This window comes from Python bivittatus, unplaced genomic scaffold (genome assembly GCF_059951505.1).
Source record: "Python bivittatus isolate LINGU-HERP-01145 unplaced genomic scaffold, Pbiv_v1 ctg000200_np1212, whole genome shotgun sequence".
NCBI lineage: Eukaryota > Metazoa > Chordata > Lepidosauria > Squamata > Pythonidae > Python > Python bivittatus.
The window spans coordinates 9,273,278-9,296,174 of NW_028277040.1; the positions used below are offsets into that span (position 1 = coordinate 9,273,278).

The window sequence follows — 22,897 nt, forward strand, 5'->3', positions numbered from 1 at the left end:
AAAAGTACTATTATATAATATGTACTATGTGTAATAAAGTTCTGGTTGATTGGCGCAATTGTTCAGGATCTGCCATGTGCCTATTAGCTGGGAAAGAAAAAATGGTGCTTGTTCTAAAATGACTGCTTAAGGATCAGAATATTACTAAGCATCATGAGTCTGTAATTTCTCCATTATTAGATTCAGAATAGAATCAACTGGAGGGCTGTTGCTGTCTTCTGTTGTTGAAATGCTCATAAACAAATCAGTTGTTCAATTATACTTCAAGCAGGGTACAAGTAATCTAGATTTACATCTGAAATAGAATGCCATGAATTAAAAAGGAAAAGAAAGCAACTATCAAGAAAGAGAATATAAAAGGGTCAAACTAGATGTGATGCTAGGGGTATGGAATACAATTAACATGCATGGTAATTGCACCACAAATATCAGTTGCAATGTTCCAGCAAGATCAGAGCAGATTATATTAACCCTTTCTCCATATACTATGATTTAATGAAAATTACACACCAAAGATGCAATTAGCCCCTCTAGAGGAGCTTCTGTTGGCAGAGAAGCAAACCAGTTCCTTTAATCAAAATTCTAATGATTTGTAAATATGTCTTCCTTTGAGAAATCTACTATCTATTTGAATCAGGTTGTTAGAATATATTCTGGAATCATAATAGCTTGCCCGACCAACTGAGTTGCCAAAAAACTTTGGTCACCATCCAACATAATCAGCTCAGTGTGGCACTGTAAAGGTTTGCTTCATGCTTCCATCCTTCCATATTCGCTAGTTCTTCTAGCAACTCACAACTCTCTGCTGCACCCAAACTGGCAAAATACAAGCTGAACTCTTCCCATACCAGAATGAACAATGAGATCACAGTCTCATGGTAAATCATGATTTAGCCACCTTCTGAGGCTAAACAACTTGTCCAGTCTTGATAAGAAACCCCATGGGTAGCCCACGGGAACTCCCTTGCCTTTCCTGATGGGTAAAAGCCAGAATAAAAATGTATTTTTTAAAATGGAACTGTATTACTGTATTTTTTAAAATTCTAACCATTCTGAAGCCATTGATAAAGGACTAGCCAAAAATAAATAAGAACACAGGACCAAACTGCATTTTGCCAGACATTAAAGATAGAATACATGTTTCCACCCATCCTATGTTCAGCACCATCCACCATGATATGTGTTAGGAACAGGGTATCCATTGAGGGGTTGTCAAAAACTCCTAGATGGTGGGTATGACATCAGTGCACACAAGAGGGGCAAGGCTTGGATCACAATGTCACGACCACCAGCTTTTTACAAGCCCCTTTTGGATGCCACTAGTTAGGAAACAGGAAAAATATGCTGAGACAATGAGATTCTGGATTAGTTTTAAGGAAAATATTTTGCTGGAAAAAAGGAAAAAGGGGAAAGACCTGCATAAGATTCAGCTATGATAGAAAGAATTATTATAATTTAAATAAGTAAAACTATATATTTTATCAATATAGGGAAAAGTATAACTGGATGATTTATGACTCTGCTTACATCCAACTGGGAAATTTGTACACTCCTCCTCCTTACTTTTTAAAACAATTTTTATCTTTAAATGGGACTTGGAGCAGACAGCCCTTGAATAGGGTTTTGCTCTATTAAGTAAGATTGTTGTGACTAATTTTCAGTAGCTATCCCTGGGTTCTCTATGGCAAAGTATTATAGACCTTAATGAGGGTTGGCTGAAGGGGATAGAGAAATACAATTGTTGGACAAGCACTAGAATCCTCTTGTCCTTGCTTTGCCATGCCCATCAGACTTGACAGTCATTTAGCTACAAAAGAAATGTTCTCTGATATTCCGTATTCTAAGTACAGGTAGTCCTTGAGTTACAATCATTCGTTCAGTGACTATTCAAAGTTACAACAGCGCTGAACGAAGGGACTTACAGCCAGTCCTCGAAGTTCCGGCCATTGCAGCTCCCCTGCAGTCACATGAACAAAATTCAGGGGCCTGGCAACCAACTCATACTTATGACCAGTTGCAGCATCCCACAGTCACGTGATCACCATCTGCACCCTTCCCTGCCAGCTTCAAGCAAAGTCAATGGGAAGCCCAGCAAGGAAGGTCACATGTTTATTGGGGTAAATCTCCTCCAACCAGCCTTTCTTCACTTGCACCCACTGCACTCTCCTTCCCCTCTTCCCTCACACACACCTCATGCCCTCTTTCCATGGCATCCCTGCAATCACACATACACACACATATCCCGTGCCCTCTTTCCTTGGCCTCCTTGTGACTGCATGCATCCCACGTCCTCATTCCCTGGCCCTTCTGAGCTCACGCCACATTGAGCACCCCCTCCCCCAACTCACACCTAGCCTCAACCAGGCTTCCCAGGGCCTCCCCCCACATGGCACCCCGGAACTCCTTACCTGGGACTCCCTCTGCTTCCTGGTTAAGGACACATGCATCTTGGGTTACAACAACAACCAGGACTGCCTGGATTGCCATTGCTAAGCGATGTAGTCACATGAAGTGGTGCTTTATGATTGCATCATTTAGTGATGGCAAGCCGAGTCCCAATTGCAGTAGACTACCTATAAGGGGAGCCAGAGATCCAGAACAATATTAAAAAAAAATACTGACCTTCGAAATCCCTCCTTTTAAATGAAGACAGCCAAGACACTAAAACTTTCACACAGAGAAGTCACAAAGAAGGAACTGAAAATGCAGGGCAGTTCTCACCAACAATATTTACATCAATTTATATAAACACAGCTTCTAAGCTCTTTTTATTATTTGTTTGGAATTGTTTATCCATTTGTAGACAGCTACTTGATATGAGCTACTATAAAATAGTGTTTATAAAATCAGCCAGCTAAGAATTGAACCAATGTAGTTCGCTGCTACCATTCTGTGAAAATTGAAGGAGAGAGTGGGTGGAAGCAAGGAAGGGAGGGAGATGGTGAGAAATTGGAACAGCCACCTAATACTTGGGAATATATTTGCATTCTTGGGGCATAACTGACACTAAAAATCTTCTTCTGTCCCAAACCAAAACTATGAAAACTTTTAATACATACAGTATGTTCACCATTTAGGCATGTGTTCTAATTGTCACTGCCAATTTCCACCAACTACTTCAAGGATGGAAAAGGGCAACTCTTCTACATTCTAGCACACCTATACATCTTGTTTGATGGGGCATAAAGGAGACCACTGTCATAAGTAGGGGTAAAAAATATCTTTCTTTCCAGTCTATATCTATCACAAAGGGCTTACGAAGACAATGAGGAACCTCCAGCCTACCAGGATAGCTCAGTGGCCCTTGGGGCCTAAGTGAGCTTGCCTCTTTAAAAGTTTCTTAGACCAAGAAGTCTATTTATTAAAGCTCCATAAAATTAAATGGTTTAACTTAGACTTCCTTGACCTTGTAATCCTCCACTGTATTAAAAGTACAGTTTCCATCAAATAGTGCTGAATGGCATCAAATCAGGTTGAAGAAAGTTAAATTAGGGCCAAGAATCCCAAGAATCAGCGAAGAATCCTAACTCTTCCCAAATGAATGAAGCTGTAATTGCTACAATACACTAACCCTATTTTACATCATGCATGTAGTTTTCTCTGCTTCTATCTCAAAAAAAATCCATCAGTTAGAGTTACAGGGTCACAAAAAAGAGCTTCAGGGATATTTGTTCTCCTGGAGCTACAGGCTACCCATTCCACCTTACTACAATTTTCTTTTCTTTTCTTTTCTTTTCTTTTTGTACAGTAGGTGAGCTTTCTCATACTTACCTTCCTATTAGCTGAGCAATTCCAAGCTGCCACTGATGCATTCTTCTGTCTTTAGGATAAAAGTAGAAATCTCAACAGTTTTGAGACTATGAGTCTCAATAGTTCTGCTTTCATCTGTACTTTATTGAAGAAAAGTGCATGTCCTACTATGTCGGTATGTATTTTAGTCCATTCTAGTGAAGTTTTACCTAGGCATTAAATTTGTATTTTATTTTATCCTGGTTCCCCCACCCCCACTCCTCCTTTTTTGGTTGTTGTTGCTGTTGTTTAAGCAACACTTTTTGTTTCAGAACACCAGAGGTGGCTGGTTATTTTAGATTACCCTAATATTTACCTTGTAACAGAAACTGTTTATTTCAAAAGTCAGATTTGGACAAACTAAGAAACAAGATAGAGTACCTTGCTCATTCATTCTAGTGGCAACTAAAAGAAAGTTTGCTGGCAGTTTCCCAGTTAACTAAGATGCTTGGACACAGAATGTAGGAAAAGCTACCTAAAAGATAAGTGAGTGAAATTTTCATTGCTAAGTCATATCAATTTGCAGTTACTTTCAAAAACCACTTACTGTTTCATGTAAATTCTTATCCTTAGCAGAATACTTAAATATTTTTAAATCCATTTTATCCTAAAATATTGCTTTCATATACATTTTATCCTAAAAGAGCAAAGAACAATACTGTATTGCAAACTTTGGAATAGTGCATAATCTAAGAAATATCTGCATTCAGATCTATATACTGGTGTAAGAAGTATGAGTGACAGGTTCACTCAGAAAGGGGAGGAGCAATATTCATCAGCATTCCTAGTTCTAATGCAGTCATTTTGTTTGTCTGGAAATGAAGCTCAACCTCTTCGTATGTCAATACAGAAAAAGAAAAGAAGCATGTGAGACTTGTTTCTGACCTCAGTATACAGAAAGGTAGGAGGATTATATCATCCAAACTGTTCCAATGTTCGGATTTTGACAGAGAATAATAAATATCCTGTGCCCCAGACTACTTGCATACCAATTTTTGATAAGCTGTAAATAAGAACTGAACTAGACATAACATTAAAGGCATATTTGCATTTAGCAGGATTTTTTAAAATGCAAGTAACATCAATTTGGAAGACTAGATAATTTTACAGATTGCAGTAGATTTGAAGGGAAACTTAACTCTTTCTTCCCCTGCACAATCCTGAGAAGAACAGCTCCTCTGAATGTACTACTGTATCCACGTAGGAACAATCCTTTATTTATGGGAATTTTCTTCAAATTACAGCATGAAGCAGTTTTGCCTACATATCTACTGCAGTCTCCATAACTATCCATCTCTTCCGACCAATATTTTTTAGGAAAAAATGTGAAAAGTTATTGGCAAAGAGAGGGATCTTTCAGTTATATGTGAATCAATCAACTTTATTTACCTCACCTACGCCAAAGAAGCTGCACCATAGTATGCAAGAGCTGACCCTATCCAAAACTGCCAAACTGCATCTTGGAAAAAAAACTGAAAGAGGAAGAATGTCTGCAAGAGGTCTAGTCAGGATATCTGGGCTATTACTGCCAGAAAATTCCCTTTTGCTTACAATACTGAATCTAGGGCAAGGGAGCTGTGGCCTTGAGGCAGCAGACAACCTCCAAATCCTTTTTCATCAGTTGCAAACCTCTAAGATCAGGCTACCAAAATTAGTGACCAAGTATTTGGTGACTAGCTTTCTTGCTCTTAGCCAAAAGCCCATTCCTCTTGTAGCGTCACCTGTTTAGGTGAAGTCCGATAGCCTCCTGTTCCCCCTCCCCCACCCAGTCTCATAGCTCTAGATTGTATGTACGTCAAATACCTGTTTGCAGAGAATAATGTAGCAAGTAGTGAAATTTCGTCCAGCAACATGCTAAAGGTGACATGGTTATACTGTAAGGAAATTAATGAGATACAGTTTATTTGATTTAGCATATTACACTGATGATAATTTAAATATTATTACTGGTGTGTAATTAAGAGATTTATTAATGGATTAACAGGGTCATGGCTTGAGTATTTTAATATTTCAGCAGTTTATCAAACCAGTATTTTGGTATTAAGTGACTCAGTGCACTAAGATTTTGCATAACCAAAACAGGAGTTCTGCTGCAATCTTCAAAAAACTTTTTTTTTTTTTAAGATTATGCCGCCAATCTGTTGAGCTTCATACTCTGAGGATATAGAATCAATATTAGCATGCACATGCACAACACTTTGATGACACATGAAAGAGACTGTGTGTGGTATATGTTTACATTGTGCAAGCTGTATAGCATTTACAGCTGGAACAAAATGTGTTTAGAATCACAGCCAAGGTTAGATAATCATCACAGAATAGAGAAAGTAACAGAAAACAAAGATGTGAAGGGGAAAGCACTGTGACTTTATTTTCACATTGGATCAACAAGCTGCCTCCATTCTGAGGAAGTTATTCATATTAAGATGTCAGGAGGCAGAGGAACACTCCCTTCCTGTTATCACTGAATCTCATGAGAGCGTCCTGGTCTTGCAAACTATTTCCTTTTCAGTTGTGCCAGATTATGTTGGTGGATCATAGATTTGTTCTGATGAGATAGACAAATACCTGAAGAATAGCTTTTGATTCCACCTGTAATGGGAATATATAACTTCTTTGCTACTGGGGAGGACAATATAAGTTTGGCCAGTGATGCAATGATACTATTAGGGAAGGGGGAGAATTTTCAGACCTTTTCCTCCCTTTATGGGTTCAAAGGATTAAGGTATAAATAAGTGTGCTAAACTTCATCTTTTAGGAGACTAAAATAGCAGAAAAAGATCAATCGGCACAATATGATTTATGCTTATGTGGAAGATGCAATCTGAAAGGTTTAGCACACGTGTACACTTTTGAAGTTTCTTCTTCTAATTATTAACTTAAATCATACATAGTTTCATCCCTCCCATCCCAAAAAAGTCTCTTAATTAGTTTTGCATATGGGAGCCTGTACAAAGTATAGCAGCCCATCTTAATTACACTTGCTTTTTAGAGTTGGTTCATGTAAGAATATATATCATTGAATTTCCATAGTCTTCACTTCTAACAGGCAAACTACATTGAAATGCATTGTCTCTGAAGCAATGAAAGAGTGATGTGGAGGTTTTAAACCCATGACAATTCATTCACAAGCACAAATTGTAATTGTTACTGTAGTCACTAAGTTATAAACATGCATAAATGAAGAAAACCTTGAGAATGACGTTCATAAAATAAATCCCTTCCAGGCTTTCATTGTTCCCTTAGCCAGGGTTTCATTGTTTTGGTGGACTGTTTACAAGTTTCCAAGACCACAATGCATTTCTTGGATATTGGGCTCAAACAAAGCAAGCTGTATGAAAGGTTTAGACTATGGTACTTTTACACACACACACCACTTTTTTTTTTAGTCATGCTTTCGAGTATCTGCCAGAATGATGTATGCTTCAATATAACACTTTGACAACAAGGGCTAAACAGTGGCGTATTTAGGTTGTTAGAGCCAAGAATAATGTTCTAGTCATGAAAGGAACTAAACAAAAACACAGAAATATACAAGAATCAGGACAATATAAAGAAAGTTCTTGAATAAACTGTTTAACTTAGGACTTACATTTATCATTGGATGTTGCTTTAAAAAAGCCACTCCATGGTAAGAGATGTCCATATACTCCTATTTGTGTTTCTTGCAGCTGCTGCAAAATACAGGGCAATTTATTATCTCATGCCAAGTTTCATGCAGGAAATCCTCTACATGCCTCTGACTGCTCATCAGAAAGGATCTTTATTCAAGGGCGTACCATTGGCGAACAATATGTACATCTTTCTTGAATGGTATCACTCTAGACCAGTCAAGAGGAGATATTCCTTCTAAAATAGATTTAAACAAGAATGATTTCCAAACATGTCACTTGGGCCTTGCCAAATTAATCTTATTTCTCTTGATCTTTTGGAGGGCTAGAAGGACACAAAACAGTTCACCTCATTTTTGCTTCACTTGTTTGGTCCAAAGAATAATCTATGTTTTGAGTATCTTGGGAGAATTTAGTTAACAGCACAATCTATTTAAGAACATGACCCAACTGTTCACATATGTAGATAATCATGATCCTCTATAAGTTACATTAACATCAAATCTGCAGTACAGCAGATGGATTTGTTTAGCTGAAGTTCAGTGACCCTAGCAACTGTCTTTTATAGATACCCATATAAGTTTGGCTGTACCGTTACATCTCTTGTAATGAAACCTGGTCCCTGACTTTTCCTGCATGTCTTTAGGAAGCATCCAGTGTATACATCATGCAGATTTCACTGTTTAACTTCCCATTGTTCCTGTTCCCTTCTCTGGCACTGAAAGTCTATCCGTGCTTTCTTAATCTTACTTGGGATAACCTCTTCAAAATCTCCAGAATGGAGATGGTCAAAAGAAGACAGAACTATTTAAAATTAATCTATGTAATGTATATGTATACTTGTAAATTACTGTTTATTATTATAATTTGAATAGAAATATGCTTATCTCACAGCAGGAAAAACTGACCAAGTGACCTGGGTACCTGCTCAGTCTGCTGCTGCCCAAATGCTGTGTTGATGAGTGAGGCCCCTGCTGCTCCCCTTGCTATTTTAGACTCCAATATAGAAGTTGCCCCTCAACAAAAGAAAGGACTCTCGGTCTCACCCAAAATATGATGAGATCTCAAGTAAGAACACTGAAAGCTTGAGAAACTTGGCTATCTCATAGATTTCAGGTATTTTAAATTATTATTGTTGGTTACACAGTTAGCCAGATGTTTAGATGGGATTTGGCATTTTTATCCACCTATTGAGTCCTTCCCAAGGACCTGGGATAGGCAGATGTTGTTTGATGGTGTTAGAGGCATCGTTGCAGGATATAAGCTGTTCCAAGTAAAGCTGCCTTTCACAATTAACTGATGGTGATTCTGTCAATGCCGATGGTGCTCAAGTGGTGCTCCAGATGTTTTGGGATTGCACCTAAGGTGCTTATAACTATTAGTACTATTTTTGCTTTCTTTTGCCACAGTCGTTCTATTTCTATTTGCAGGTCTTTGTATCTTGTGATTTTCTCCAGTTCTTTCTCTTCTATTCTGTTGTCTCCAGGTATTGCAATGTCCACTATCCAGACATTTTTGTCTTTCTTATCAAGAATTGTTAATTCTGGGGTGTTATATGGCAGTTGCTTGTCTGTTTGAATTCTAAAGTCCCAGACACTTTAACTTCTTCATTTTCTATTACTTTGTTTTGTGCTCCCACCAGTTCTTGCTTGCAGGCAAATGGTATTTCTTGCAGATATTCCAATGCACCATTGTTGCTACTTTGTCATGCTGCTGTCTGTAGTCAGTCTGTGCGATCTTCTTGCAGCAGCTAACTAGGTGGTCCACTGTTTCTTCAGCTTCTTTGCAGAGGCAACATTTGCTGTCTGTTGCTGTCTTCTCAAATCTGGCTTTGTATGCATTTGTTCTTAAGGCTTGGTCTTGTGCAGCCAGAATTAGCCCCTCTGTCTCTTTCTTGAACTTTCCTGCTCTTAGCCACTGACAGTTCTTGTTATCTGCTTTGCCTGCTTGTTTGTTTTGTTTTTGTTTTTGTTTTTTGTTTGTTTTTTTGTGTACTGGCCATGTAATACTTTGCCTTGCCATGTCTCTTTTCTATTCTTTATTTGGTCTTTCTTGTAAGCCAGTTTGGTCTCTTCAGCATTCAGTAAGCCTTCATAGTGTACTAGTTTCAGTGCATCTTCTTCACTGTCCTTCAGATATTCTTCTAATGCCCTTTTTTCTTCTCCAACTGTCTGATGTACTTGCAACATTCCACATCCACCTATGGTCCTTGGTAAGTAGAGTCTGTCAACGTCGCTGCGTGAATGAAGGGCATGATTCACTGTCATTATTTTTCTGGTCTTCCTATCCAGGGCTTCTAGTTCTGCTCGAGTCCAATCCACTATTCCAGCTGTGATTCTAATGACTAGAATTGCCCAGGTGTTAATCGCCTTGATAGTATTTCCTCCACTGAGTTTGGACTTTAAGATCTTCTTCACTCTCATGATGTATTCACTACTAATCTTCTTCCTGACTTCAGTGTGTTTGATGTTGTCAGCTTGAAGGATGCCCAGGTATTTATAGTGATCTTCTTCATCCAGACACGTGATGTTATTTCCATAGGGCATCTTCAGTTTTCACTATTTTTCCCCTGTTGATAGTAAGGGTGGCACATTTGTCCAGTCCAAACTCCATTGCAATATCTTGGCTATATATTCGGACAGTGTTGAGCAGTGATTCTATTTCAGATGGTGTTTTTCCATACAGCTTCAGATCGTCCATGTAAAGGAGGTGGGATTGCCTGGCAGATGTTTTTGATGTTTGATAGCCATGGCCTTTCTTGTTCAGTATTGTTGATAGAGGAATCAATGCAATGACAAACAGTCATGGTGATAGTCAGTCTCCTTGAAAGATTCCTCTCTTGATGTTAACCTCTCCCAGTCTATCACCATTGACCAGCAACTGTGTCTTCCATTGTGCCATTGATCTTTGCACAAAGCTTCTGATGTTTCTACTGACTCCTGTTATTTCTAGGCACTTGATTATCCAGTCATGTGGCAGGGAGTCGAATGTCCTCTTGTAATCAATCCAAGCTATGTTCAAGTTGGTCTTAGTTCTCTTGCAGTTTTCCAAAATCATCTTGTCAATTAGGAGCTGATCATTTGTTCCTCTGTTGTTTGGGCAGTTTCCTTTCTGCTCAGATGGAAAGAGCTTGTTTTCAACTAGATGCTGCTGGACTGCATCAGCTACTACACCAGTTAGCAATTTGAAAGTTGTTGGTAAGCAGGTAATTGGCCTGTAGTTGCCTGGTGCTGCCCCTTTTGTTGGATCTTTCATTATCAGATAGGTTGCCAGATGTTAACCAATCTTCAATTTCACTTCCTTGCAGTATGTTGTTAAACTGCTTGGCAATGAGTGGGTGCAGACCAGTCAGACATTTCAACCAAAAGCTATGCAGTTCGTCTTCACCTGGTGCTGACCAATACTTGATCTTCTTTGCCCTTTTCTCCACCATTTCTGCTGTTATTACAAGTTCTTTCATTTCAGCTTCTTTTTTACTTACCTCCTTTATCCAAGCTGCATTCTTGTTGTATTTCTTTGGGTTGTCCCATAGCTACGCCGAGAACTGCACTGTTTCTTCTTTGTCAGGTTCATTGCAGTCTCTCCATTGATGGATTGGTAGAAACATTTCTGATTCGACTGAAATTGGAGATTCTGCCTATACTGTGCAATTTGAGCTTCGTATCTGCTGATTTTCTTGGCTATGGCTGTTATTTACTGCTTTATTATTTCCAGTGCTTCTTTGATCTTCCTTGTTTCTATTGATATTTCTTGATCAGATGTTCTTTGGACTTCTTGTTCTTCAGCTTCTTTTCTTTCATCTATTCTAGCTTGCTTGCATCTGATTTTAGCATTCTGATCTTATTTTCCAACCCCATCTTCCATTTTGGTGGTGCACTGTTTGGCTTTTTTTCTAGTTTGTTGATTTTGCACCCAAAATCAGTTATAACTGCAGCCATGCTGTACATTAGTTGGTTTGTTTCTTGAAGTGGGCTGGTGCTTATATTTGATATTACAGTATTGGCATCTTTTAATACTTGTGCTGTTTCTTTGTAACAAGCTTCAATGCAGACAACTTTATTCTGTCCTTTTTGTGCTGTTCTAGATGCTCAGTTATTCTTTGTTTCAATTCCTTTCATTTTTTAGTTAGAGGGCTTTGTTCTTTCTGATGAGAAGGGAGAGGAGAGGGTGCCTGGTTTGGGAATGAAAATGATTCAATTGCTATGCTGGCTTCCTCTACTGCCAACTCCCCTGGTTTGCCTCTACAGTCTGAGCTACTTCTGGCAAGGCTTCAATTTCTTTGCCCTGGGTAGACCTTTGTAGTTCTTCCAATTCTACTTCTATGAATATTTTATTTCATATCATAAATCAACATTGACCTGCTAGCCTCTGTTCTGTTATTTCTGATTCCGGATATTGTTCTTTCCAGAACTGGTGCTTTCTTTTCAGATATCCTCTTCTCATTGGACTTGATTTGTAATAGCAGATCATTATTTCTTTGTTTTCAGTCTTTGTATATTTGTGACCGGTAAACAACTTTTCTTCCAGTTGCAGCTGCTGGCCCTGGTTGCTCAATCAACAGTCCTGAGTCCTGTAGCCCATTTGTCAGCAGATATCCAGGAACTAGAACACCTAGTGCGGTCCTTGTTGACCCGGGCAATGGCTGATCCGGTATAGGTTTCTGTAAATTATGTCCCACCATATTGTCTATGGGACAGACACTCTTCATCTAGCTCCTCTGATGAGACCTGTCCAGTATGGTTGAACCTCTGGCATAGCTCTCATTCTCCTCGGAGCATGCAAGCCCCACAACCACGTCAAGGTAGTGCCTCACTGGGGGTAAATAATGATGATGATGATGATGATGATGATGATGATGATGATGATGATGATTGGTCGCACAGTCAGCCAGATGTTTAGACTGGATTTGGCATTTTTATCCACCTATCAAGTGGATAAAAATGCCAAGGAGCTGAGACAGGCAGATGGTGTGGTTCGATGGTGTTAAAGGTATTGTTGCAGGATATTTTGCCACAGTCATTCTACTTCTATTTGCAGGTCTTTATATTTTGTGATTTTCTGTTGTTGTTGTTGCTGTTGTTGTTGTTGTTATGGTCAGTGGGTACCATCTAGTGGTGCAGCAGACATTCATTACCAATTCTCATGCTAACACAAGATTGTTTAGTTTTTCCCTATGTGAGTAAAGAGATCCTTTGAAGTACATGGTGCTTCCAGGCTTGGTGCAGTCACATGGAACTGAAAAAAAACAAACAAACCTCCAAAGGATGTCATACCTCAACTACTTGTTCCATCAGCTTTCCATCTAGAGAAAAAAACACTGAAAAGAAAGAGACAAAAGAGCTACACAATACCTAATATATTTCATATTGCTCGCTACGGTGGATAAAAATCCCAAGGATCCAAGAAGGTGACCTATATTTAGACCTCCCACGCCTGTGCAAGAGTACACAGGAAATGAGAGTCAAAGCTGACCCACGCTACTTCTATGTAGCATTCTCATCAGTTACTAAAAGAAGATTGCCAGTAAAGCATTTTGCATTATGCTATTATTGCTATGTGTGTCCTGCATTTAAATTGTATTGTTAAATAGAAACAGATAAGCAGCAAACTTTCCATCTGTTATTATTCCTCTCCTCCTTAAACATTAAGCAAATGAGAAATGGCTTTTATTCCAAGAGCAGTTCAATATTAGAAAGCCAGTTGGTTTTAGCCCAGGATTTAATCGCCAATTTGCATAGGTGAACATCCAAGCAATCCCTTGGACCCATTCCAGGAAGAAACATCAGGCAGAGAGACCCCCGATTGCCAAAGCTCATTCTCACACATCCTCCCATCCATGACATCAGCATGTCCCAGAAACCATTTCATATGACATGTCTTCATGACATTGCTTTCATCTTGTTCCCAGCCCACAGATGAGGCAACATAAAGGCATCTTTAGCTGGTTAGGCTTGTGTTTTCCTTCTTCTCCTGACCCCTCTTCTCTTGACACAGTTTTTGTCATGAATACAAACTAACATACTTTTTCAACAATGTAATGGTTGCTAAGGTCAGGGGTGAGATCTGCCTAGCTCCTATTGGTCACTATATCCTCCCCTATAGTTTCTTGGGATTGCCATCCATGACCATTTTGGCTTGGGCTGCAGAAGAGATCAGGCACACAGCCTATTCAGAAGTAGAGAAGGTCTAATCCTCCTTAATTTATGCATGGTGGAACCAATTTAGATCTGAACATCTTTAAAAAAAAGAAGAAATCTATATTAGTATTATGGAACTAATTAAAAAGGATATGGATAAAGGAAACTGATTGGAAAACAAACATCCTCAGCAATGCTTACAACCCCATATGTGTCCAGGTGTTGAGTCAAACTCAAGCATGGTTACTTCATTGACACATCTGTGTAGTTTTCTTGGTAAGAATATGAAGTGCCACTGCTTCTTCTGAAATGTTCTTTTAACTTCCCAGTCTAGTTTACAATCTTGAGATTTCCTGGTAGCCTCTTATCCAAATACTAACCAGGTCTGACTCTGTTTAGTTATTTGAGTTCAACCATAGAAATTAGCTGCAACTCCCTAGCTATGTGCTATAGGACTGTGCAAAGCTTCAAAGGAGTGCTTCCCTTCAACAAAGCAGCTTCCCGGAGAAATAATGGTTTCTCTCTTCTAAAATGAAATTTGACTTCACTGGGGTCTGTTTCAGAAAGTTTGCATTACAGGAAAAGGCTGAAAAGATCTTTTCTTCAGCAGATGCTATGGAGAAGGCTGAGAGGAACCTTCTGCTGTACTGGCCAAGGGGTTTCCTAGGCTGACCAGCTCTGGAGCAGAATGATGAAAATCTTCCTCTAGAGTATTTACCCAAGGAAAAAAGGACATTGGTGTGGAATACCTCCTTCTGCACCACTGGGTTCTCCCCACTGCTTCCCACCAATGAGTGACTGGGAGAGCCCAGCAGTGGGAAAGGATGTGCCCTTTCACATGTGCTTCCCTTCTTGCCACCACTGCCAGAGAATGAGAAGCCAGTGGCATGAAAAAGTTCCCTAATGATGGTCCAAGTAATGGTTGAGAGAGATCAGAAAACACCTTTTGGAGGGAATGCTATGGAAAAAGAGAGGAACCTTCTCCTGAATACTGGCTGAAGTATTTGAGCTAAGTCTGTAGTTAATCCCACCATAAATGTGGGTGGTGAGCTGGAATTTTGTTTATAACTTAAGCTTTTCTTGAATTAAGAGTAGTAGGAAGAAAAACAGTTCTAGAAGAGCTTCTGTACCACTTAAATCAACAAAATTCAGCAATAAAGTTTACAAAAAACAAAACAATATCCTACCATTCCTGAATGTCACCATTAAACAACAACTATAACCAATCACTGAGGTTTACAAAAGCCAACCCTCACCAATCAATACTTCAATTACCACTCAGATACCCAGAAAGATGGCTGAGATAATAAGAGGTATTAAGCTAAGGGAAGAAACCATGCATACTAAAATGGAAGATGAGGCACAGGAAAAATACAAAAGAAGCCTTCAGGAACAATCCCAAAAGGGAATGAAAGCACCAAAACCTAAAAATAACAAACCAATATACACTGTGACAGCCACTACACCAGCATTTACCAAAAGAACAAAATTCATTTAGACACCACAAATCAAAACACAATACAAAAATGTCTGAAAAAAGTACTGTAGCCCCAAAAGATGAAGAACAGCAACACTGTGCCATTTATTGGATATACGTTGCCAACTTGCAAGACAAGATGCATAGGAGATGGCATGGGACTATATTATTTGTAGAACTGCCACTCCAATTATTTTTACTTACCCTACTAGGTCCAACAAAAGGGGCATGCTCCAGGTCCTATCTGTCAGGGAATGACATCTGATGGGACCTAGGAAGCAAACTTTCTGTTGCAGTACCTGTTCTCTGGAACACCATACCCCCCAAAATCCACCCAGCCCCAACTCTGATGGTATTCTGGAAAGCCTTAAAAACATACCTATTTTCCTAAGCATAAGAGTTGGGAGGTTAATAGGGCCCATAAGACAGGTGTTATTGTGACTGTTGTTGTCTTCAACTACCACTGTATATGTATAGTTGTTATTATTGTCCTTGGTTGTTTTATTAAGTTTTAACTTTACTAGGGAAGATATAATTTGTAACCAAAGAGGTTTTTTTCTCCTTTTTTCTTGCATATCAGTACCTTCCCTTCCCTTCCCTTCCTTCTTTTTTTTTGTGACTATATGTATTTACTTTTCAAATAATTTAATAAAAAATTTTTTTAAAATTCTTAGGCCCTCGGGACTGCTGTTGCAAGATGGGCAGCCATGTACTGTAAATTTATTAAAATAAATAAATATGGGAACATATTAAAAAAAAATAGTACTGAAAAAAGTACTGAACAATGCTTAAAAAACATAACCTTTGAAGACAACAAATACAAAAGGAAGATCCAAGAATTTTAAAAAATAGAAATAGCTATCCCAAAAACAGTTTGGAGAAAAGGTCACTGAATTTTGAATTTTGAAAAATGCAGAACCCTGAATTTCTTAGATAATTCAAAAAACCAATCATATGATATCTCAACAAAGGACCAAATACATGACCCATCTACACTTAGTCAAACATTGTTTGTATCTTCCTGATGAGAGTTTATTTACATGAAAATTATTTATAGTTACGTCTACATTAAGATTTTCATCTTTTTTGTGGTGGAAAATGGCCACAAATCAGATTCAAATAAACAGCTAACACTCAAAATTATATGCTATTCCATCTGCCAGTCCTTACTGAAGTAAAGTTTGTGGGGGGGAATCTTTGGGTTTTCTTTTGCTACTTCTGCAAACCTCAGATTTTCATCTAGCATCTATCTTGCTTTGTACTACTTCATATCTCTGCACAAGAACCTAAAATCACTAGAGGAGGGAACCATTATGTTTTGTTAATGAAAGAATGTTCTCTTACTCAATTTGGGGGGATTATTTTTGCCCATCTAATTAAGGCAGTTTTAAACTTTCTCTTTAATCAAGAGTGATATTTTCAATATTAGTTTATAGCTTCAAAGCTATTTATAATCCAGGACACAACACTAAGATGTATAGTTCATTAAAAAGAATGTCTTGTTTTTGTACTTTCAGGTTATGTATCCACTCTTAAACAAAAACAAAAGACGACTCTGTACAGTATTTAAAGTGTTCTTTGCCTTGGAATAAAATGTTAAGAGAGAGGAGGAAGCATATTTTCTTGCCTATATTATTTCCAAATTGCTTTTCCAAACAAGCCTACCATATGGATGTAATTTATTAAACTTGAGTCATTCTATTGTTACACAATTCAACATAATCTATCATTACTCATAACAGGCCACTTTTAAATAACTGTGAATTAGTCCTTTGATCCGAAAAAAGTTCAGACATTTAAATGCTAAGATGGCACTTCACAAAGTTGGTAAAAAATAGTAGAGCCATTCATTTTTCTTTTTACTTTCAGTCTGTGTTTCTTCCTGACTGATGAAGCCGTCTTACTCTTACTCCACTACTTACTCTTATTCTTTTTATGAAAGAGAAATCTAGCCAGACTACAATTTTTAGACTATGTACTTCCTAAAGATACTGTGCTAAAACAAGGAGTTATTTGAACAGAGGGGGCAGATTTTGATCCAAAATTGTTTGGGAAATAAATAACCTTTAAGATTTTGTTGGTACAACCCCCCCCCCCCCACAAAAAGAGATGAGTACAGGCTTACAATATACTGGAGCCTGGAGGTAAGCACTTTACTCCAATTCAGCAGATTATTACAAATCCTTAGCAATACCTAAATATCAGAGGGCCTTTATTGTGAACTAGTATGATGCCTCACCTTCTGCTATAAGGAGGAAGATTCAAAACAGTTCCGTATAGAGGTTCATTGCCCTTGTGTTGTGAAGATAGCAGGGGAATATGATCCCTGTCCTATTGTATTGCAATTTTTATAAGGATCTGAAGCAGATTTAATTTCCCCTATTAAGAAAAGTTCCTGGGCAAAAAAGATAGAACATTTATTACCATTTACAATATTACTCTTGTTCAAAGGTTATATAAGAGGCAGCTAAATTTTGTTCAACTGCCATATACATTGAGCAAGTTTTGTTGAAAGGGCCATGCAACAATCTTTTTTGCTTACTTAGATCATAATGGCTGTTATTATTTTATTCTTTTACATGTCTGTCTGTATTGACAGTACTGGTGAATGGGTGTAAATGAATTGAATTAATTTTTTATTGAGACAAGTAAAATGTGGAACAATTAACCAGCTTTATGATAAAAGGATCTTGGAAGATGTTCATAGAAATGCCTCTTCCACTTGGGACAATCAATGACAAATACAGAGAAATAAATACGTAAATGCTGATGGATCCTTTTTGTCATCCAGAAATCTGTAATTTTCTTTGTCTCATTTTCCCAAACTGCACTGGCAGAACATTTTTTTTCCTTTTCTTCCATTCTCTCGACCTTAAAAAGATAGTATGTCTTCATAGTTTGCCTATATCTCACTAAAAACATTGTCAAACTGTATTCAGGCATGAGGAGTAGGTTATTAGTGATCTCAACGTTAACATGCTTTCCTGTTTGTTTTGTTTTTGTCCAAGGACCAGAGCAAAATCATGTATGAGATGGGCGGCTATATAAATATGATAAATAACTAAACAAATAAATATGCACATATCATCACTAAAGATCTAAAAAGCCCACCCCTCACACTTATGTATATAAACAATGATATCCTACCATTAAAAATATTATTCTGGTTATGCACAAATTGTACCCAATCTCTCTAAATTTCTCTCATGCATATATAAATCTTTGTTGGTTCAGCAATACTTTGTGTTAGCAAATACATCCAAGAGTGTTAAGTGATACCATATTTTAAATAATATCCTTCAGTAATCATTTTGCATATGTTCACCCTTTTAAAAAAAAATTAAATTGTTTTTTTCCAAAAGGAGAAAAAAAATATCTGCACATGCCTAGAATAAACATATTTTCCAGGCAGTGAGAAAAGATAATCCTCAACTGGAAGTGCCAAGATTTTTTAAAAAGAATTGCCAACCTTAGTAGCAACTGGAGAGTCAGTCAGTTTATCTGTTTTACTACCAAAAACCAAAAAGGAAAAAAAGAAAAATGTTTACAGTTAACTAAATATTACAGACTGAATACATGAAAAGATGTACAATCTGTGAATAAGTTTATCAAGGTAACTTATACTATTAAATGTTGAACAGTAACTGAGCAAAATTTTGCAACCTTTCTAAACATCACAGATGACTTCTCAGCTAAGAGAATATTCTCCTTCTCTGAGCTAACATGACTGTAAATTACGAGGGGTATTCATTTAGCCTGTTTACCTAACCTAAAAGAAAATGTAGCACCAAAGTATGTGTGAGATTGATTTTATATCCTCCAGTGGGCAGGAACATAGTCACATTTCAGTCTTTGAGAGTCAGGCAGCATACAAGTTTAATAAATAAAAAAATAAATTTGCACAGGAATATTGCTGAATCTTCCTTCCAGTAATTAAAGCAGCAGAATACAGAAATTAGCGAATGTGAAGACTCTCCTATCCATTAAGGTACTGGCTAGATAGTACAGAAGTCTTTCAAACAGACCCACCCCATACAAAATGGGGAAAGTACTGTGATCTTTCTTGATGTCATCATCAAGGATCAGTTGCTTTAGCTCTATCAAGGCTCTCTTAAAGTCATGTACTCAAATGCTAAACCATAACATTTTAAATCCTAATCTGTAGGTGCCTTCTATAACAACTTCAGGTTGTTCTAAAAGTTCAGCTTTTTGAAACAGAAAGTACCTCACTCAATGGACAAAGTGTCATTCTGTACTATACAAAAGGCCAGTACTGAAGTTCCAAGAAGTTCTAGACACTTAATACATATTGTAGTAGACTTCTCTTAATCTAAGATAATTACTTCTAAGAATACTCAGTAAAAAATCTCATCAAATAAACTTCAGTCCCATGTACCTGTCATTTCTACAATGTCATTGTGGTGGCTACTGCTACTGTAAAGCACCTTTCCACTTGAGCTCAATTCCTGGTGATTATCTGGGCACACCCATGCTGCTTGTTTTTGGCAACAATATGAAAGTGGTTTGCTGTTACTTTCTTCCAGGGACTCTACACTTTTTTTAAAAAGGCTTTCTCTGATTTGGCTCCATTTTACAGAATGCATTTCAAATCCCAGCTTGCTAGTAGGCATCAGCAAAGACATGCCTGTTTATATCTGGCCACGCTGCTTGAGGATAATGGGAGTTGTAGGTGAATATCTGGGGGGAGAGAGGAGACTTCCATCAATGTTCTGAGGCAGTATATTTCTATATTACAAACCTGACCCAAACTTTGAATTAGTTCCAGGCCCAGAGCACAAAATTCAACTGCCAACAGTAATGGGTATTATTATGATTAATTTACTAAAAGGATAACAGCCCTGGGGAGTGGGGGAGAGACAGAGAACCAAACAGCCCTCCTGAAATAAGGGAAGAATAATTATCCATTAAACATGTTAACAGTGCTATAAATTGCCTGTTTGGCAGTAACATCAACATGTATGCACAGCACCTTTCCAACTAATTAAGAGCGTCCAATTCTCAGACCCAATTTAGCACAGTGTTTACGCTTCTTTATTCTTTTCTCTTTTTCCCCTCTCTTTTCCTGATTAATGAGGTCAGGAAAAAAATGCTCCATGCCAATAATAGTTTGTATTAACCACAGGAAGCACAACTCAGTACTTTTCCTCACAATGATTGTCAGCAAGAAAAAAAAGGAGAAAAACCCAAGCAGCTAAGTTCACGCACAGACTGCCCAAGAAAGAGCACTCAGCCTGCCAAGAGCTCTGCCAGAAGGTTCATAAGTGACAGCGTCATTTAAAGCAAAATACTCATTTCAACTGAAAGGAGTTGGATTTTTTTACATTTATCTGGAAACCTGGCATTCAGCCTAAATAAATAAATACCATTAATGCAAATACTACCAACAACAATAACAACTCCTATTGCTACCAGTGTCATAAAATGTATTGGCAATGCCCGAGAAAATGGCGGCTGCTACTTATTTGCATGTTGGAAAGACAAGGCTGTTCATCCACATGATCACAACAGACGCCAAAACCTGGAGGCCAAACCTGGAGGTGATCCTTGTGACTCACTTACTTCAAAAGTGAAAACTACACATCACAGACATATTCAAAATACGGAGATATGAGAAAGGGGCTGCATGAGGCTTTGTTTTATATGACCTCTGAACTCTAAAACATGAGTATATACTGCTTTCAGCCACTGAACTATGAGAAGAAAGAGTATGTTTTCATGAAGTTCCAAAACTGCAGTGGCCAGAAAGTACCTGGGCTTAGTTTATGAGGGTTGTAATACAAGCAAGATAGCTGTCTGTTTCTCCCTTCTAGCTTTTAGCACTTTTTTTTCTTTGCCTGTCTCATTTCTGAAGTTAGAGACAGATGAGGAAATATTGTTTAAAAATAGTGAGGTGTGATAAGGAGAGTGGGGTAAAATTTGCTCTCCCTTACCATGCACTCCCTTTTGTGAGAAGACTAGCCCTGCCCAGTCATGATTTACATAGGAGCTGAGTAAATGCATGTTTAATGTACTTGAGGTTGTTACATCCATTTCAAAGGGACTTAGGTATTCCAGAGCGGAAGGCTAAAGGCTATTTATGTGCTAAAGTAAATGTGGTTCAGTTTTGATTTCTCTTAGTTTCTTATTTTTGTCAAGTTCAGCTTTTCTCAATTCATTCTTTAATGAATTTTTAACTGAAAAGTCAACAAAATCATATGCATATAATTTAATTATAAACCTGATTTAACTGGCATCAGCAGGACATGAGTATAGAGACCAGGTAAGAAGAGATGAAAGGTAGTCAAGGATGAATCAGTTTTGATTTCCCTTAGTTTCTTATTTTTGTGAATTTGTCAAGTTCAGCTTTTCTCAATTCACTTTTTAAGTTGCACTTTAAGTTCGGTTTAAAATTAACTACTATTTCAAGATTTTTCTCATGGGCGCTATTGATAAACCAGGTATCCCCATCTTCCTTGGGTTTCAGCCCATTTCTGTAACTTATCAAGACTGTCTTGAATTTTAATTCTGTCTTGAAAATCTCCAATCAATTTTGTGTCTTCCTCAGATCTGATAAGCAGCCCTCCACCACTTCATCTGGGCCATCAATAAAAATATTGAAGAATACAAAATCTAAGTCTAAATCATATTTAGATGTTACTTAATACCTCATTAATACCACATTACTTAATACCTCACTCTAATTTGATGAGGAATCATTGATGAGTACTCTGAGTATGAAAAAACTATATCCATTTATTTATCACACAGCCCATATTTCACTAACTTTCTAATTATAATGTCATGGAGTACCTTATCAAATGCTTTGGCTAATATTTCATCTAAAGGATTCCTACAATCTACTAAAGAAGGTGTCCAATCACAAAATATGACCATATGGTCTGACAAGACTTGTTCTTGGCAAATTCATGCTGGCTTCTGATATTTATTGCATTGCTTTACAAACTACCTTATTATCTCCTTAAAAAGCAAGATATTGTTGACCATAGACTGCTTCTAGATATTAATTTTCCAGGGTTTTTTTTGAAGATAGGGATAATATTTCCCTTCTTCCATTCACATGGCATTCTGGGATTTTGCAAAGATAATACATCTTCAACCAGCCCATCATCAAATTCCTTCAGTACCCTAGAGGGCATTTCATCTGAATTTGAAAATTGAAATTAATTAATAATTATATATTCTCTAACTAATGTATAAAATAATATATGTATCAGTTTCTAGCTTCAATGCTGTCACTTAATCCTGCTCTTCACAATTGCTTGATGGAATACATGCCCTCTTGTGGGAAAAGACTGAGATAAAACTGAAATAAATAAGATAAGTAAGTTTTTTTTTTTACTTATTCCTCCCAGAGGAGTGATTAGGTAAACCATGGAGACTCTTTAGTTGGTTTGCTTATCATGTTTTATTTATTTATTTGTTTGTTTGTTTGTTTGTTTATTTATTTATAAGATTTATATGGCCACCTATCTTAAGTACCCCTAGGCAGCTCACAACAACAATAAAACCAGTAACTATAAAACAATCATAAAACAGTAAAACAATAAAACAAAAACCAACAGTGTGCTTTTTTGGATCCTAGCCAATATTTATTATGTGCCTAACAACTAGCAGCTGTTCCATTGATAGCACTTTTTTAATGATTTGTTTTTCAATCTTAAAGAATCACATAGCTTGGCTAATTTTGTTGTTTTCTGAGTATTTCACAGCACCACCTCCACTATATTATGCAGTCATTTTACCAATCAATTTATCAATGATGTGTCAACCAGAATTTCTTGTTTGCCTTTTCAAAAGAAGGCAGAAATCAAAAGCCAAGAACAAAACATGGCCTCTGATATGTACTTTAAAAAAAAGGAACA

At 37.5% G+C, this 22,897-nt stretch overlaps 1 protein-coding gene across 2 annotated transcripts in view; it reads right to left on the minus strand.

The window, feature by feature from the left end:
• PLCL1 (phospholipase C like 1 (inactive)) overlaps nt 1–22,897 on the minus strand; it is a 220,852-nt gene that overhangs the window by 123,614 nt on the left and 74,341 nt on the right. Inside the window, exon 1 of one of the 2 annotated variants that reach the window (XM_088135675.1) lies at nt 5,593–5,666. The exons of the other annotated variant lie outside the window; for it this stretch is intronic. The gene's annotated coding sequence lies outside the window, so the exon portion shown is untranslated. Of the gene's footprint in view, nt 1–5,592; nt 5,667–22,897 lie in introns of those variants that run through there. 2 annotated transcript variants of the gene reach the window in all.